Consider the following 17,047-nt stretch of genomic DNA (forward strand, 5'->3'; position numbering starts at 1 on the left):
GTGCGCATTTGGTATTTATGTACAGTCTAAAGTTCTAATATGTTGTCAATTTTTGAGAAAGTTCCATGAGCAGCTTAGAAGAAAGTAAATCTTTAATCTTTAGTTGACATGCTTTATAAATGTATTTGAGATCAATATGATCTACGTTGTGATTTATCTCAAGCATTTCAATATTTAGTGTTGGTCTGGATAACATGTCTAATAGTGAGAGTGGGCTATCGAAGTCACTATCATGGTGCGAGGGTCAACATGTGAGTTTTTTTTTCTGCAGAAGCTTTTAAGTTTATTTTACCCTCAGACATTTGCATATCACAGCAGAACATCAAGTCACCGCAGAGCTGCTCCTTTGGCTGTATCCAGTCTCCACTCACTTTTTGCCAGCACCAGCATTGGCCTTTGCAGTTCCCCTGACCTTCTTCATTCAGTTCTTGTGTTCCTTTCACTGTTTGCGGGATGTCTTTTTCTTCTCATAAAGGCCATGTCTTGCAAGTCTGTGTTGAGGCTCATTCTTCTTTGCATAATCTAAAGAATCATAGATCATGCCAAAGCCAGTTGTCTTGCCACCACCAAAGTGGGTTCTCAATCCAAATACAAAGATGACATCTGGTGTGGTTTTGTACATCTTGGCCAGTTTTTCCCGAATTTCTGTCTTTGGTACTGTGGCCTTCCCAGGATGAAGGACATCAATGACCATCTGTTTCCTCTGAAGCAGACAGTTTGTCATGAACTTCCTGGTCTGGATGGTTACTGTGTCATTCATGATGGCTACTGTGCTGGAGCTGTAGAGGAGGAACATGTGATTTTTATATGTAGTAATTTTTTAATTAAATTAGGTGTCTTTGCCTTGATGCATAAATCTTTAGAATTATAGTATATTTTTGGTGGTTCTGTGACATATTATTTTTCTTAATCTGCTTTTGAATATTTAGTAGATATTATGAGACCGTCCATGGCTTAGAGGGAGGATAGAGTAGCAAGTGGTGAGAGTAGCTTTATACCGTTGTTGACCTGAGAAAGTTATTTTAGACTGATACATATATAATATCTATATTTATATCTATATATATATATATGTGTGTGTGTGTGTGTGTGTGTGTGTGTGTGTAAAACAAAAATTGTGCAATGTAGAATATATTTTATTGTAGAGTCTCCCGTGAAGATAATTGAAGATCAAGCTCTCAGACACTGGCTTGATTTCCTTGCTGTGTGAATTGTAGAAACATATGAAATTGTTTTGTAACTCTGATTTTCTATTTATAGTACAGTGTAAAAATTGATTAATTAAAGTGTTTATAAAATTTGTCTCTGTCTCAATGCATGTTTGTAAAGCAGAACTCCTTAAATATTATCCTTGTTGCTTGCCATGATTCTTATTTCCTATTTAATTTATACCATTTACAAATAAATGCAGAAGTTTCATACTTACATACTATGTGCAAGGCATCGGCTCTCATAAAACGATTTTTAAAGACTAGTCATTCTGGCTTATTGTCTATATGGCACTTATAAAAAGCTTTAAAGAAGCCCATATTGGTGAAGATGTACAGGTAATATCATGTAGGTGATACAAATGAAAACTTAAACATTATTTTAGAAAATATGTGAGATAAAAATGTTTGGTTAAAGGTCTGGAGAGAGAGCTGAGGATGCTCTTCCCGGGGACTTAAGTTAGATTTCTAGCACTCACATGGCAGCTCACAACTGCCTGTAACTTCAGTTCAAGAGGGTCTGATATACTCTTCTGGACTTCATGAGCACCGGACACACATGTGGTAAGACGGCAAAACGAATTCATATAGAATTAAAATTAAAGAAGTCTTTTAAAGCTATCTAAAATATTGTTCATTATCTAATATAATTCAACATTTATGTCCTTCATGGCACAATTAGTTCACTCTCAGATATGTAAATATAACAATGGAATGAAATCAAAGTATGCATAGAAATGCTGATATATGCTTTGTCCATAATATACAGCAAGCCAACAGCCAACATCAAATTAAATGGAGAGAAACTTGAAGCCATCCCACCAAAATCAGGAACAAGACAAATTTGCCCACATTCCCTATTTATTCAATATATTACTCAAAGTTCTAGCCAGAGCAATTAGACAACAAAAGAGGCTAAAGGAATACAAACTGGAAAGAAGATGTCAAGATATCATTATTTTTGATAATATGATCATCTACATAAGCAATTCCTAAAATACTACCAGAAAATCCTAAGCTGATAAACAACTTCAGCAAAGTGGCTGGATATAAAATTAACTCAAACAAAGCAGAAGCCTTCCTCTACACAAAGGATATATAGACTGAGAAAGAAGTTAGTGAAACAATATCCTTCACAACCCAGATGTTCTTCACCAGAAGAATGGATAGAGAAAATGTGGTACATTTATACAGTGGAGTACTATTCAGCTATTAAAAACAATGACTTCACAAATTTTGCAAATGGATGGAACTAGAAAATATCATTCTGAGTGAGGTAATCCAGACTCAAAATGACATACATGGTATGTACTCACTGATAAGTGGATATTAGCCCAAAAGCTCAAATACCCACAATACAACTCACAGACCATATAAAGCTTAACAAGAAGGAAGGCCAAAGTGTGGATATTTCAATCCTTATTAGAAGGGGGAACAAAATAATCACAGGAGATAGAGGGAGGGAGGGACCTTGGAGGGAGGAAGGAGGGGGAAGGAGAAAAGGGGGAGGGAGGATCAGGTATGGAAAGAGACAGAAGCCCAGAGGGTCAGGAGTATGAATAGAAGTATGTAGCTGTCTGGAATAGGAACAGGGAATCGCTAGAAATTCCCAGAAGCCAGGAATGCAAAAGACTCCTAGGTCCCAATGGGGATGACATTAGCCAAAATACCCAACAGCAGGGAGATAGAACCTGAAGAGACCACCTCCAGTAGATAGACATGGCCCCTCAGTAAAGCGATGGGGCCACCCACCCATCTCAAAATCTTTAATTCAGAATTCTTCCTGTATAAAGAAAACACAGGGACAAAAAAAATGTAGCAGAGGTTGACGAAAAGGCCATCTAGAGACTGCCCCACCTTGGGATCCAACCTATCTGCAGACATCAGACCTTTACACTATCGCTGATATTAAGAAGTGCTTTGCAGACAGGAGCCTGGTATAACTATCCTCTGAGAGGCTCTGAAAGCACCTGACTAAGACATATGCAGATAGAGCCAACCATTGGACTAAACCTGGGTACCACAGTGGAGGAGTTAGAAGGACTGAAGGAGCTGAAGGGGATTGCAACCCCATAGGAAGAACAACAATATCTACTAACAGAACCCTCAGAGCTCCCAGGGATTAAGCTACCAAACCAGAGTATAGCTGTGTACTGGATGTTTTTTTGTGTGTCAACTTGACACAAGCTGAAGTTATCACAGAGAAAGGAGCCTCCCTTGAGGAAATGCATCTCTGAGACCCAACTGTAAGACATTTTCTCAATTAGTGATCAAAAGTAGGAGGTCCCATTGTGGGTGGTATCATCCCTCGGCTGGTAGTCCTGGGTTCTATAAGAAAGTAAGCTAGAGGAAAGCAATCTCATAAGCAGAACCAGTCCATGGCCTCTGCATCAGCTCCTACCTCCAAGTTCCTGTCCTGTGTGAGTCCCTGTCCTGATTCCTTTTGTGATGGACAGTAATGTGGAAGTGTAGGCTGAATAAATCCTTTCCTCCCCAACTTGTTTCTTGGTCATGATGTTTTGTGCTGGAATACAAACCCTGACTAAGACAGTGGTGTCATGATTCTTGCTACATATGTAATATATGACTTCCTTGTCTTGCATCAGTGGGAGGGTAGGTGCTTGCTCCTGTGGAGGCTTGTTGCCCAGAAAAGGGGTATGCTAGTTGGGTGAGGTAGGAGTGGGTACATGAGTGAGAATAAAGAGGCAAAGAGGAGAGGGCATTGGGTGGGGGGGTTGCGAAGGGGAGACCTGGAAAGGGGGACAACATTTGAAATGTAAATAAATAGAATAATTTATAATATAAAGCTTTGTCCATGACAGATGTAAATTGAGCAAAATGCATCATTCAAGTTAGAATGGATAAAAACATGTATAGAATCTCTACTTAAATACTATACAGGGATAACAATGTATAAAGTATTGATAAATTCAATAATGTAGACCACATAAACATAGCAAAGTTCCCATAAGTTGTGACTATTTCCTTTACATTCCCAAGAGGCAAAGCCTCTTGGTGATGACATCCTAGGATAGCAGTTGTTTTTAGAGAAGTAAGCAGCAACTGGAAAATTGCATTAGGGGACTTCTAGAGTGAGTTATGATATTAAAAATTCTGTGTAGAATGAAAATTGATTAAATGTATAGGTTAAATGTGGCCTTTCTTTAAGAAAGGAAAATTGAAAAAGTTACAGTTCATTCAGAATTTTCCCAACAAGACTTGTCTGGTTTTTCAAAGGTTAAGCAGAAATCAGAATCTACACCATAAATCAAGTTTAAATTTTGACTATTTCTCAAACAGTAATACACTTGGAAAGTGTTGAGTTTAAAACACACACACACAAACACACACATACACACACACACATACACACACACACACATGCACACACACACACACACACACACGAGGACAAATCAAACAGTATTTTAAAGTATAAGTGAAATCAGGCATTTTCCTCTGGAATATTTGATCTTGCAGCATCATTTAAAAAAAAGGACCTTTTTTAAATTTATGGAAATACAGTAAAAAGTTCCTTGAAAAATAACTTGAAATCCTAGCTACAGGTAGGAACCGGAACTGGGAAATGGAGGGAAAGTGCAGGCAGAGCTTACAAAGATTCCCAGGCTTCGGATCCAGAAGACGAGCATCTGGTGCAGATCTAACTTTCTGTTTAGTACATAAGCTTATATACAGTTTTCAGACAGTTAGGGACAGTTATGTATTCAAGGGCAAATGGGGGTGGGTGGGTAGGCGTTGTTTACCTGAATCTGTATCCTCTGCAGTAAGAGCCTGTAGGGGAAGGGTCAATCACCAAGGAGAGTTCTTTTAAAGACAGGGGAAACAGCCAATGACCTAGACTCAGGTTCTTTGTGTTGCCTCACCATGTGCCCGGAGCACTCCAGATGGTATACTGTGTTGGCAGATCAAGACTCCTTGAGGAAGCAGAAGCCTTTGGTCCTTCATTCTTCCCAATTCTTCCTCCTCCAGGTTCTCTTCCACATCCCTATGCAAATTACCTTTCTTGCTGCTACAACAAATTACTTGCTTAAAGAAACTAAAAGAGGGCATATTATACTTTGGTCCCTGGATTGAAGGTATGTTCCAACACTGTAGGGGAAATATGGCACAGCAACATGAGTGATTTAGTCACATTGTGTCCACTGTCATAAAACAGAATTTTAGTACAGGTCTCCAGCCTATGGGATGGTGCTTCCCACAGTCAGTGTGGATTTTCTTCTCTTAGGTTAAGCCTTCTTGGAAATGCCTTAACGGATATGCCGAGAGGTGTGTATCCTAGACTATTTGCAATCAAATCAGGTTGACAATGAAGATTTTGCACAACAATGAACATTTTGATTGACTTTTAGTTCATATTGAACACATTTCAAACTTTGCATGTAAGGTTAATCTTTAAAGAGCTTTATGAACAACAATGCCAACCAACCAGAGCTCCCAGAGACTAAACCACTACCCAAAGACTATACATTGACTGACCCATGGCTCCAGCTGCATATGGCTTTGTTGGGCACCAAAAGAAGGGTTGCCAAGGTTGGAATGTGGAGGGGGGGCGGGGAGGGGGTGTGGATGGGGAGAGGAACACCCTTATAGAAGAAGGGGAACAGGAGGGGATAAGGGGCTTATGGACAGGAAATCAGGAAAGGGAATAACATTTGAAATGTAAATTTAAAATATCCAATTTAAGAAAAAGAAGGCCCAGAAACGGCGGTGCAGATCTTCCTGGTTGCTGCCGCCTCAGAGAGCTCGTGGGCAGCACCCCGCGAGCAAACTTGAGCCTTGGGACCACAGGTAAGACCAACTTTTCTGCTGCAAGTGACCTGCCTGGTGAACTCAAGACACAGGCCCACAGGAACAGCTGAAGACCTGTAGAGAGGAAAAACTACACGCCCGAAAGCAGAACACTCTGTCCCCATAACAGGCTGAAAGAAAACAGGAAAACAGGTCTATAGCACTCCTGACACACAGGCTTATAGGACAGTCTAGCCACTGTCAGAAATAGCAGAACAAAGTAACACTAGAGATAATCTGATGGCGAGAGGTAAGCGCAGGGACCCAAGGAACAGAAACCAAGAATACATGGCACCATCAGAGCCCAATTCTCCCACCAAACCAAACACTGAATATCCAAACACACCAGAAAAGCAAGATCTAGTTTCAAAATCATATTTGATCATGATGCTGGAGGACTTCAAGAAAGACGTGAAGAACTCCATTAGAGAACAAGTAGAAGCCTACAGAGAGGAATCGCAAAAATCCCTGAAAGAATTCCAGGAAATCATAAATAAACAAGTAGAAGCCCATAGAGAGGAGTCACAAAAATCCCTGAAAGAATTCCAGGAAAACACAATCAAAAAGCTGAAGGAATTAAAAATGGAAATAGAAGCAATCAAGAAAGAACACATGGAAACAACCCTGCATATAGAAAACCAAAAGAAGAGACAAGGAGCTGTAGATACAAGCTTCACCAACAGAATACAAGAGATGGAAGAGAGAATCTCAGGAGCAGAAGATTCCATAGAAATCATTGACTCAACTGTCAAAGATAATGTAAAGCAGAAAAAGCTACTGGTCTGAAACACACAGGAAATCCAGGACTCAATGAGAAGATCAAACCTAAGGATAATATGTATAGAAGAGAGTGAAGACACCCAGGTCAAAGGACCAGTAAATATCTTCAACAAAAACATAGAAGAAAACTTCCCTAACCTAAAAAAAGAGATACCCATAGGCATACAAGAAGCCTACAGAACTCCAAATAGATTGGACCAGAAAAGAAACACCTCCCGTCACATAATTGTCAAAACACCAAACGCACAAAATAAAGAAAGAATATTAAAAGCAGTAAGGGAAAAAGGTCAAGTAACATATAAAGGGAGACCTATCAGAATCACACCAGACTTTTCGCCAGAAACTATGAAGGCCAGAAGATCCTGGACTGATGTCATACAGACCCTAAGAGAACACAAATGCCAGCCCAGGTTACTGTATCCTGAAAAACTCTCAATTAACATAGATGGAGAAACCAAGATATTCCATGACAAAACCAAATTTACACAATATCTTTCTACAAATCCAGCACTACAAAGGATAATAAATGGTAAAGCCCAACATAAGGAGGCAAGCTATACCCTAGAAGAAGCAAGAAACTAATCGTCTTGGCAACAAAACAATGAGAAGAAAAGCACACAAACATAACCTCACATCCAAATATGAATATAACAGGAAGCAATAATCACTATTCCTTAATATCTCTGAACATCAATGGCCTCAACTCCCCAATAAAAAGACATAGATTAACAAACTGGATACGCAACAAGGACCCTGCATTCTGCTGCCTACAGGAAACACACCTCAGAGACAAAGACAGACACTACCTCAGAGTGAATGGCTGGAAAACAACTTTACAAGCAAATGGTCGGAAGAAGCAAGCTGGAGTAGCCATTCTAATATCAAATAAAATCAAGTTTCAACTAAAAGTCATCAAAAAAGATAAGGAAGGACACTTCATATTCATCAAAGGAAAAATCCAAGAAGATGGACTCTCAATCCTAAATATCTATGCCCCAAATACAAGGGAACCTACATACGTAAAAGAAACCTTACTAAAGCTCAAAACACACATTGCACGTCACACAAAAATAGTAGGAGATTTCAACACCCCACTCTCATCAATGGACAGATCATGGAAACAGAAATTAAACAGAGATGTAGACAGACTAAGAGAAGTCATGAGCCAAATGGACTTAACAGATTTATAGAACATTCTATCCTAAAGCAAAAGGATATACCTTCTTCTCAGCTCCTCATGGTACTTTCTTCAAAATTGACCATATAACTGGTCAAAAAACGGGCCTCAACAGGTACAGAAAGAGAGAAATAATCCCATGCGTGCTATCGGACCACCATGGCCTAAAACTGGTCTTCAATAACAATAAGGGAAGAATGCCCACATATACGTGGAAATTGAACAATGCTCTACTCAATGATAACCTGGTCAAGGAAGAAATAAAGAAAGAAATTAAAAACTTTTTAGAATTTAATGAAAATGAAGGTACAACATACCCACACTTATGGGACACAATGAAAGCTGTGCTAAGAGGAAAACTCATAGCGCTGAGTGCCTGCAGAAAGAAACAGGAAAGAGCATATGTCAGCAGCTTGACAGCACACCTAAAAGCTCTAGAACAAAAAGAAGCAAATACACCCAGGAGGAGTAGAAGGCAGGAAATAATCAAACTCAGAGCTGAAATCAACCACGTAGAAACAAAAAGGACCATAGAAAGAATCAACAGAACCAAAAGTTGGTTCTTTGAGAAAATCAACAAGATAGATAAACCCTTATCCAGACTAACGAGAGGACACAGAGAGTGTGTCCAAATTAACAAAATCAGAAATAAAAAGGGAGACATAACTACAGATTCAGAGGAAATTCAAAAAATCATCAGATCTTACTATAAAAGCCTATATTCAACAAAAATTGAAAATCTGCGGGAAATGGACAATTTCCTAGACAGATACCAGGGACCGAAGTTAAATCAGGAACAGATAAACCAGTTAAACAACCCCATAACTCCTAAGGAAATAGAAGCAGTCATTAAAGGTCTCCCAACCAAAAAGAGCCCAGGTCCAGACGGGTTTAGTTCAGAATTCTATCAGACCTTCATAGAAGACCTCATACCAATATTATCCAAACTATTCCACAAAATTGAAACAGATGGAGCACTACCAAATTCCTTCTATGAAGCCACAATTACTCTTATACCTAAACCACACAAAGACACAACAAAGAAAGAGAACTTCAGACCAATATCCCTTATGAATATCGACGCAAAAATACTCAATAAAATTCTGGCAAACCGAATCCAAGAGCTCATCCAAACAATCATCCACCATGATCAAGTAGGCTTCATCCCAGGCATGCACAGATGGTTTAATATACGGAAAACCATCAACGTGATCCATTATATAAACAAATTGAAAGAACAAAACCACATGATCATTTCATTAGATGCTGAGAAAGCATTTGACAAAATTCAACACTTCTTCATGATAAAAGTCCTGGAAAGAATAGGAATTTAGGGCCCATACCTAAACATAGTAAAAGCCATATACAGCAAACCAGTTGCTAACATTAAACTAAATGGAGAGAAACTTGAAGCAATCCCACTAAAATCAGGGACTAGACAAGGGTGCCCACTCTCTCCCTACTTATTCAATATAGTTCTTGAAGTTCTGGGCAGAGTAATCAGACAACAAAAGGAGGTCAAGGGGATACAGATCAGAAAAGAAGAAGTCAAAATATCACTATTTGCAGATGATATGATAGTATATTTAAGTGATCCCAAAAGTTCCACCAGAGAACTACTAAAGCTGATAAACAACTTCAGCAAAGTGGCTGGGTATAAAATTAACTCAAATAAATCAGTTGCCTTCCTCTATACAAAAGAGAAACAAGCTGAGAAAGAAATTAGGGAAACGACACCTTTCATAATAGACCCAAATATTATAAAGTAGCTTGGTGTGACTTTAACGAAGCAAGTAAAAGATCTGTACAATAAGAACTTCAAGACACTGAGGAAAGAAATTGAAGAAGACCTCAGAAGATGGAAAGATCTCCCATGCTCATGGATTGGCAGGATTAATATAGTAAAAATGGCCATTTTACCAAAAGCAATCTACAGATTCAATGCAATCCCCATCAAAATACCAATCCAATTCTTCAAAGAGTTAGACAGAACAATTTGCAAATTCATCTGGAATAACAAAAAACCCAGGATAGCTAAAGCTATCCTCAACAATAAAAGGACTTCAGGGGGAATCACTATCCCTGAACTCAAGCAGTATTACAGAGCAATAGTGATAAAAACTGCATGGTATTGGTACAGAGACAGACAGATAGACCAATGGAATAGAATTGAAGACCCAGAAATGAACCCACACACCTATGGTCACTTGATTTTTGACAAAGGAGCCAAAACCATCCAATGGAAAAAAGATAGCGTTTTCAGCAAATGGTGCTGGTTCAACTGGAGGGCAACATGTAGAAGAATGCAGATCGATCCATGCTTATCACCCTGTACAATGCTTAAGTCCAAGTGGATCAAGGACCTCCACATCAAACCAGACACACTCAAACTAATAGAAGAAAAACTAGGGAAGCATCTGGAACACATGGGCACTGGAAAAAATTTCCTGAACAAAACACCAATGGCTTATGCTCTAAGATCAAGAATCGACAAATGGGATCTCATAAAACTGCAAAGCTTCTGTAAGGCAAAGGACACTCTAGTTAGGACAAACGGCAACCAACAGATTGGGAAAAAGATCTTTACCAATCCTACAACAGATAGAGGCCTTATATCCAAAATATACAAAGAACTCAAGAAGTTAGACCGCAGGGAGACAAATAACCCTATTAAAAAATGGGGTTCAGAGCTAAACAAAGAATTCACAGCTGAGGAATGCCGGATGGCTGAGAAACACCTAAAGAAATGTTCAATATCTTTAGTCATAAGGGAAATGCAAATCAAAACAACCCTGAGATTTCACCTCACGCCAGCGAGAATGGCTAAGATCAAAAACTCAGGTACAGTAAATGCTGGCAAGGATGCGGAGAAACAGGAACACTCCTCCATTGTTGGTGGGATTGCAGACTGGTGCAACCATTATGGAAATCAGTCTGGAGGTTCCTCAGAAAATTGGACATTGAACTGCCTGAGGATCCAGCTATACCTCTCTTGGGCATATACCCAAAAGATACCCCAACATATAAAAAAGACACGTGCTCCACTATGTTCATCGCAGCCTTATTTATAATAGCCAGAAGCTGGAAAGAACCCAGATGCACTTCAACAGAGGAATGGATACAGAAAATGTGGTACATCTACACAATGGAATATTACTCAGCTATCAAAAACAATGACTTTATGAAATTCGTAGGCAAATGGTTGGAACTGGAAAATATCATCCTGAGTGAGCTAACCCAATCACAGAAAGACATACATGGTATGCACTCATTGATAAGTGGCTATTAGCCCAAATGCTTGAATTACTCTAGATGCCTAGAACAAATGAAACTCAAGAGGGATGATCAAAATGTGAATGCTTCACTCCTTCTTTAAAAGGGGAACAAGAATACCCTTGGCAAGGAATAGAGAGGCAAAATTAAAACAGAGACTGAAGGAACTCCCATTCAGTGCCTGCTCCACACGTGGCCCATACATATACAGCCACCCAATTAGACAAGATGGATGAAGCAAAGAAGTGCAGATCGCCAGGAGCCGGATGTAGATTGCTCCTGAGAGACACAGCCAGAATACAGCAAATACAGCAGCAAACCACTGAACTGAGAATAGGACCCCATTGAAGGAATCAGAGAAAGATCTGGAAGAGCTTGAAGGGGCTCGAGACCCCATATGTACATCAATACCAAGCAACCAGAGCTTTCAGGGACTAAGCCACTACCTAAAGACTATACATGGACTGACCCTGGACTCTGACCTCATAGGTAGCAATGAATGTCCTAGTAAGAGCACCAGTGGAAGGGAAAGCCCTGGGTCCTGCTAAGACTGAACCCCCAGTGAACTAGACTGTTGGGGGGAGGGCGGCAATCGGCGGAGCGTGGGGATGGCAACACCCATAAGGAAGAGGAGGGGGAGGGGGATATTTGCCCGGAAACTGGGAAAGGGAATAACCCTCGAAATGTATATAAGAAATACTCAAGTTAATAAAAAGAAAAAGAAAAAGAAGAATAGGGGTTGGGGATTTAGCTTAGTGGTAGAGTGCTTGCCTAGCAAGCTCAAGGTCCTGGGTTCGGTCCTCAGCTTCGGGGAAAAAAAAAGAAAAGAAAAGAAAAAAGAAAAAGAAGAAAAAAAGAGGAGAAATCTATATGAAATAAAACAGCATAGAACTATAGTGGGATTAAACTAATTGTCAAATCACACAATTAAGAATGGTAGTGCAGATTTAGCACAATGTCCACTTATTTCCAAATCCCAAGCTGGAGTCACTATGATTTTTATTTATTACTTTACGAATGTGGGCAATATAATCTCTTTAATGAATTGATAATCCATTAAATTTCCCTTAGAATGCAAAATATATACCTGCCCAATGCCAATATCCCTAGACATTTATCCAAGACAAATAAAATTTATCTTCATATAAAAACCTTGACACAATTGTTATATCAGGTTTTTTTTTTAGCTAGCTCAAACCTGGAAATAACCAAAACACCCTTTGATGAGTAAATGATTAAAGACAATGGAATATTACTGAGCAGTAAAGTACAACTTGTATATATCTCAAGTTATACTATATTGAGCAAACTATATGTTCAAGGATATGCACTATGATTTATTCCACAGAGCATACTCTAAATAACAAATTTGTGATTGTCGGGGGATAAGGTAACTGGAGGGAAAAGAAGCAGATGGAGCTATAATAGGCTTGCTTTAAGAAGAGTTTTGTCATGATTTTTTGTGTCGTGGTACTTACACAAATCTGTGCAGAGGCTACAGTGACAGGGGCCATGTGCCCCTCTTATACCAATACCAGCTTCCTGGTTTGGATATTATGAAGTCATTCTTACATTGTGCCATGAAAGGCTGGATGAGACATCAACTATCGTTGTAACTTGCTGTGAATACTTCATTATTTTAATATAAAATGCTTCAAATATTAGAAAAATACAAACAGAATATTTAAAATTGAACAATGAATTATTATCATATAGTAGGACATTTCTGTCCGTTGGTATCTTTAATATCTAATACAGGTTTGTAAAGTATGCTGTTCACAAGCACTCAGTATTTTATGCATGTTTGATTTCTGTTTCTGTTAGTGGTAAGATAAATTTGTATCATGATTTCAAAAAAAAAACTTTATCCAGCTCCTTAATGGTTACCCAGAGAACTATTTAAGAAGGTTGGAGAACTGATCTGCAGTAGCAGAGGAGGGCCTTATCTGGCATCAATGGGAGGAGAGGCCCTTGGTTCTGTGAAGGCTTGATACCCCAGTGTAGGGGAATGCCAGGGCAGGGAGGCAGGAGTGGCTGGGTGGGTACGGGAGAACCCTCATAGAAGCAGGGGGAGAGGAGAGGATACAGTGTTTCAGAGGGTGCAGTGGGGGGATAGGGATGATCAGGGAAAAAGGAAAACATTTGAAATGTAAATAACAAAATCTCCCCAACCCCCAAAACCAACAAAACAAAGTAAGAAAAAACAAGAGTCAAAGACTCTTTCTCCAGTGCCAAACCAACACTGTCTTTATAGCTTGATAATTCCCTTATGGTTGTGGGTGGTTTTGGGGGGTGTGGGGAATCAAGACAGGGTTTCTCTGTGAAGCTCTCACTATCCTGAAACTTGCACCATAGATCAGGGTGGACTCAAACTCAGAGAGGTCTGCCTGTCTCTGCCTCCCAAGTGTTGGGATCAAAGGCGTGTATCACCACCACCTTGCTTCTCTTACATTGTTATGATTGTCTATACAATGTGGCTAAGATATTGGTCAAAGAGCCAGGACTCCCGGTGAGCATCAGATGAATTTAGTTATGTGCTCTACTCAACATCCTGTAGCACTCATGTTCCTCTTACCCATGTATAAAGTTTTTTCTTTTAGGATCAGGAAAAATTGTGCAGAGATGGATCCACCATTTAAGTGATTTCATAAAGAACTGTAGAAATGCTGATTTTCCCATGTTCTATTGCTACATTTCAGTGGTTTAAAGAAATATTTAAAATAAATACAGCCTAACAGTTGAATTCAAAGAGTTTTTAGTTAAAAGGTGATTATTAGAAAACTGGTTTGATGAACTATGCTTCTTAGAAAAATTTCCCAAGAGGAATCATGTCTGGAACATTCATGTCTACTTACATAAATGTAACCATAAGATATACAGAGAAGGGTAATCATGACCAAAGATATTACTCCTTATTCTTCACCTGGACATAGAATCTCAGATGCAGAGTCCCAGGCCAGAGAGTGCTTAAGAATCCTCCAAAAGCAAACAGTGAACTGAAAAGTAAAGGACTGGGAGAAATACACGTGTTCCGTAGCAGTAACTAAAGCAATAAAACATGGTACCTGGATGTGTTCATGCTAAATTGAAACATGAGATTCTCCCTTCCTGACTCTTCATGTTGCATTTTGCTCTGGCATGTATCTTAGTGATGTGAGAAAGACGTTCTCTTTGATCAATGTCTTCTTGGTTCTGAAGTTTTCCTTTGATTTTTTTGCCATTTGAGTGACCTCAGGTACTTTTGGAGAATAAAAGACATAGAAATGATCTAGGAAAAAAAAGAAATGTACTAATATTTTCATCAAAATCCTTAATCATAAAATGGATTGATATGTTCCCACTAACTGGTAAGCTTATAGAAACCATTACTTTGATTAGCATGTGCATAGATTGTATAACTCAGTAACAAGACTTCAAGATAGAGTTTAATATAAAAAAGATAAATGTTAAGTAGTGATTCTGCAGAAACATACCCGGAGTTTGGATGCTCTGTGAAGTTTGTTTTGCTCCCCCATCTATCTCTCTTTCTCTCTCTCTCTCTCTCTCTCTCTCTCTCTCTCTCTCTCTCTCTCTCTCTCAAGTCATACCAAGACCAACGATTATGTCTTCTCATTTATTAGTTTCAGATTCAGCCTATCAAATGAACAAGTAACCTGTATCTATCCTCATGAATAAGGGGATTCTTTGCAAGTGATTCAATCTTTGAGGAGGGCTGGCAGCTAAAACAGGTAGTTACTAGATTGAAAGAAAGGAAGAAAGAAAGAAAGAAAAACAATTTTCAGAGCACTTCTAAAAAGGAATGAACTTTGTAAAGACTGGGAAACATTGAAGAATAGATACAAATAAGAGATTGGAGCAGTGACATATTAAAGAAAATAAAATTTAAAATGTATTATCAATCAGATGGTGATGGCATATGCTTTTAATACTTACACTTGAGAGGCAGAGGAAGGCAGAACTCTCTAAGTACAAAACCAGCATGGTTGACAGAACAAATTCCAGGACTAACAAAAAAAAAACAAAACAAAAAACAAAAAACAAAAACAAAAATAAAACAAAACAAAAAAAAAAACAAAAAGCAAAACAAAACAAAACAAGGTTTAAAAGACAGAGAACCAAAAAAATATATTCAATATAGCTATGGAAACAAAAGCAATTCTCATTCAATGTAATTCCCATCAAAATCCCAACACAACTTTCTATAGATATTAAAGGAGCAATTCACAACTTCACAGAAAACAAAACAAAACAAAAAACAAAAACAAGTAGTTACTATTGGTTCTCTCAGCTTCTGAGTGAACAGATTCTTCACTTAATAAAGATTTGAGCAATATAGTGCCAACTAGAACCATCTTCCACAGTCCATCTGTTGTCTACTTGGATTGTCTTCTTCATAAAAATTCTGGAAATTGCTCTCTTGAGATTCTTCTAGATTTTCTTTCCTAAGGGAATTGAAAAGAGGATTAGTGGAAGGGTCCATTCACTTCCCCTTCAGTTGTCCTGGGCATATGGAGGCAACTGATTCTCTCTTGTTCTTTCAATTGTCTGTGTTGTATCATACTCATTCTTCTAACCATTCTACTGGTGTCTTCAGTTTCTATGACTCGGGTAATCCTGTCTTTCTTCCATTAATTTTGTTCTTCTTATGCACATATTTTCACCACACAAAGGAATAAAAGAGATGTCCAAACAGATAACCTATGTGTCATACATATTTTCATGTTCATTGGCTACTAACACCTATACCCCTTTTTGATTATCACATTCCCCTCCTATCAGGATTATGCCTGATCTTCCTGCTCACTGATATACTTTTCCAGGTGGTTGTCACAATTTATATTTCAATGAAACCTTTGGAAACCCCACAACAGAAATGTTCTATTTCTGTTAACCAAGACTATTAATCACCAAGTATTGAGCTAACTAAAAGAAAAGCAAGGCTCACAATCTTCTAACGTGGAGTTTTGGAGTAATTCAGCCAAGGTCACTTAAGCTTCCATGTCTTTGTTTCCAGACCTAGATATTCTTCAACTGGGACTGGAAGACAGCTGTATATAAAATGCTACCAACTCCATGGGTATGGTATAGCTTCTGTCAGAGAATTGCACTGTGTTCCAAGTAGAAGTATAGCTTATCTATTTGAAGAGTTCTACTGTTCTGGAGACTCTAGGGAGGAAAATGGCTTACTTGAAAAAAAAACAAATTTAGTTTAAGAAAAAAAAAGGACTCTCTCCTGTAACAATCCCAATGCAACCTTTCTTTCCTCCCCTCCTCCCAGAATACATCCAATCTCCTCTCTCTCCATGATGTACTGCTTCTCATTGCTTTTCAGAAAAGAGCAAGCTTCCTAGTAATCAATTGAACATGAATAAAAAGGTGCAATAAAAATAGGTATCAACCCTCATAGGAAGGTTGAATGAGGCAACCACATAGGATGAAAATGTGCTCATGAGCAGGTAAAAGAACCAGACCCACACTTCCACTGTTTGGAGTCCACAAAATCAATGAAGCAGGGCTCATAGAGGTTCACAGAGACTGAATTGGCAACTAGAGGATTGGGAGAATTGGGCTCCGATGATGCCATGTAGTCTTGGTTTCTGTTGCTTCGGTTCCTGCGCTTCCCTCTCGCCATCAGGTTGTCTCTGGTGTTACCTTGTTCTGCTATTTCTGACTGTGGTTAGACCGTCCTATAAGCCTGTGTTTCAGGAGTGTTGTAGACCTGTTTTCCTGTTCTCTTTCAGCCAGTTGTGGGAACAGAGTGTTCTGCTTTTAGCCGTGCAGTCATTCCTGTCTACTGGTC

At 38.9% G+C, this 17,047-nt stretch overlaps 1 pseudogene; it reads right to left on the reverse strand.

Annotated features, from left to right (window-relative positions):
* Positions 1 to 281: 281 nt before the first annotated feature.
* On the reverse strand, positions 282 to 768 carry Rps24-ps18 (ribosomal protein S24, pseudogene 18; annotated as a pseudogene).
* Positions 769 to 17,047: the final 16,279 nt, after the last annotated feature.

The sequence above is a fragment of the Rattus norvegicus genome, chromosome 5, assembly GCF_021556685.1.
Source record: "Rattus norvegicus strain SHRSP/BbbUtx chromosome 5, alternate assembly SHRSP_T2T, whole genome shotgun sequence".
NCBI lineage: Eukaryota > Metazoa > Chordata > Mammalia > Rodentia > Muridae > Rattus > Rattus norvegicus.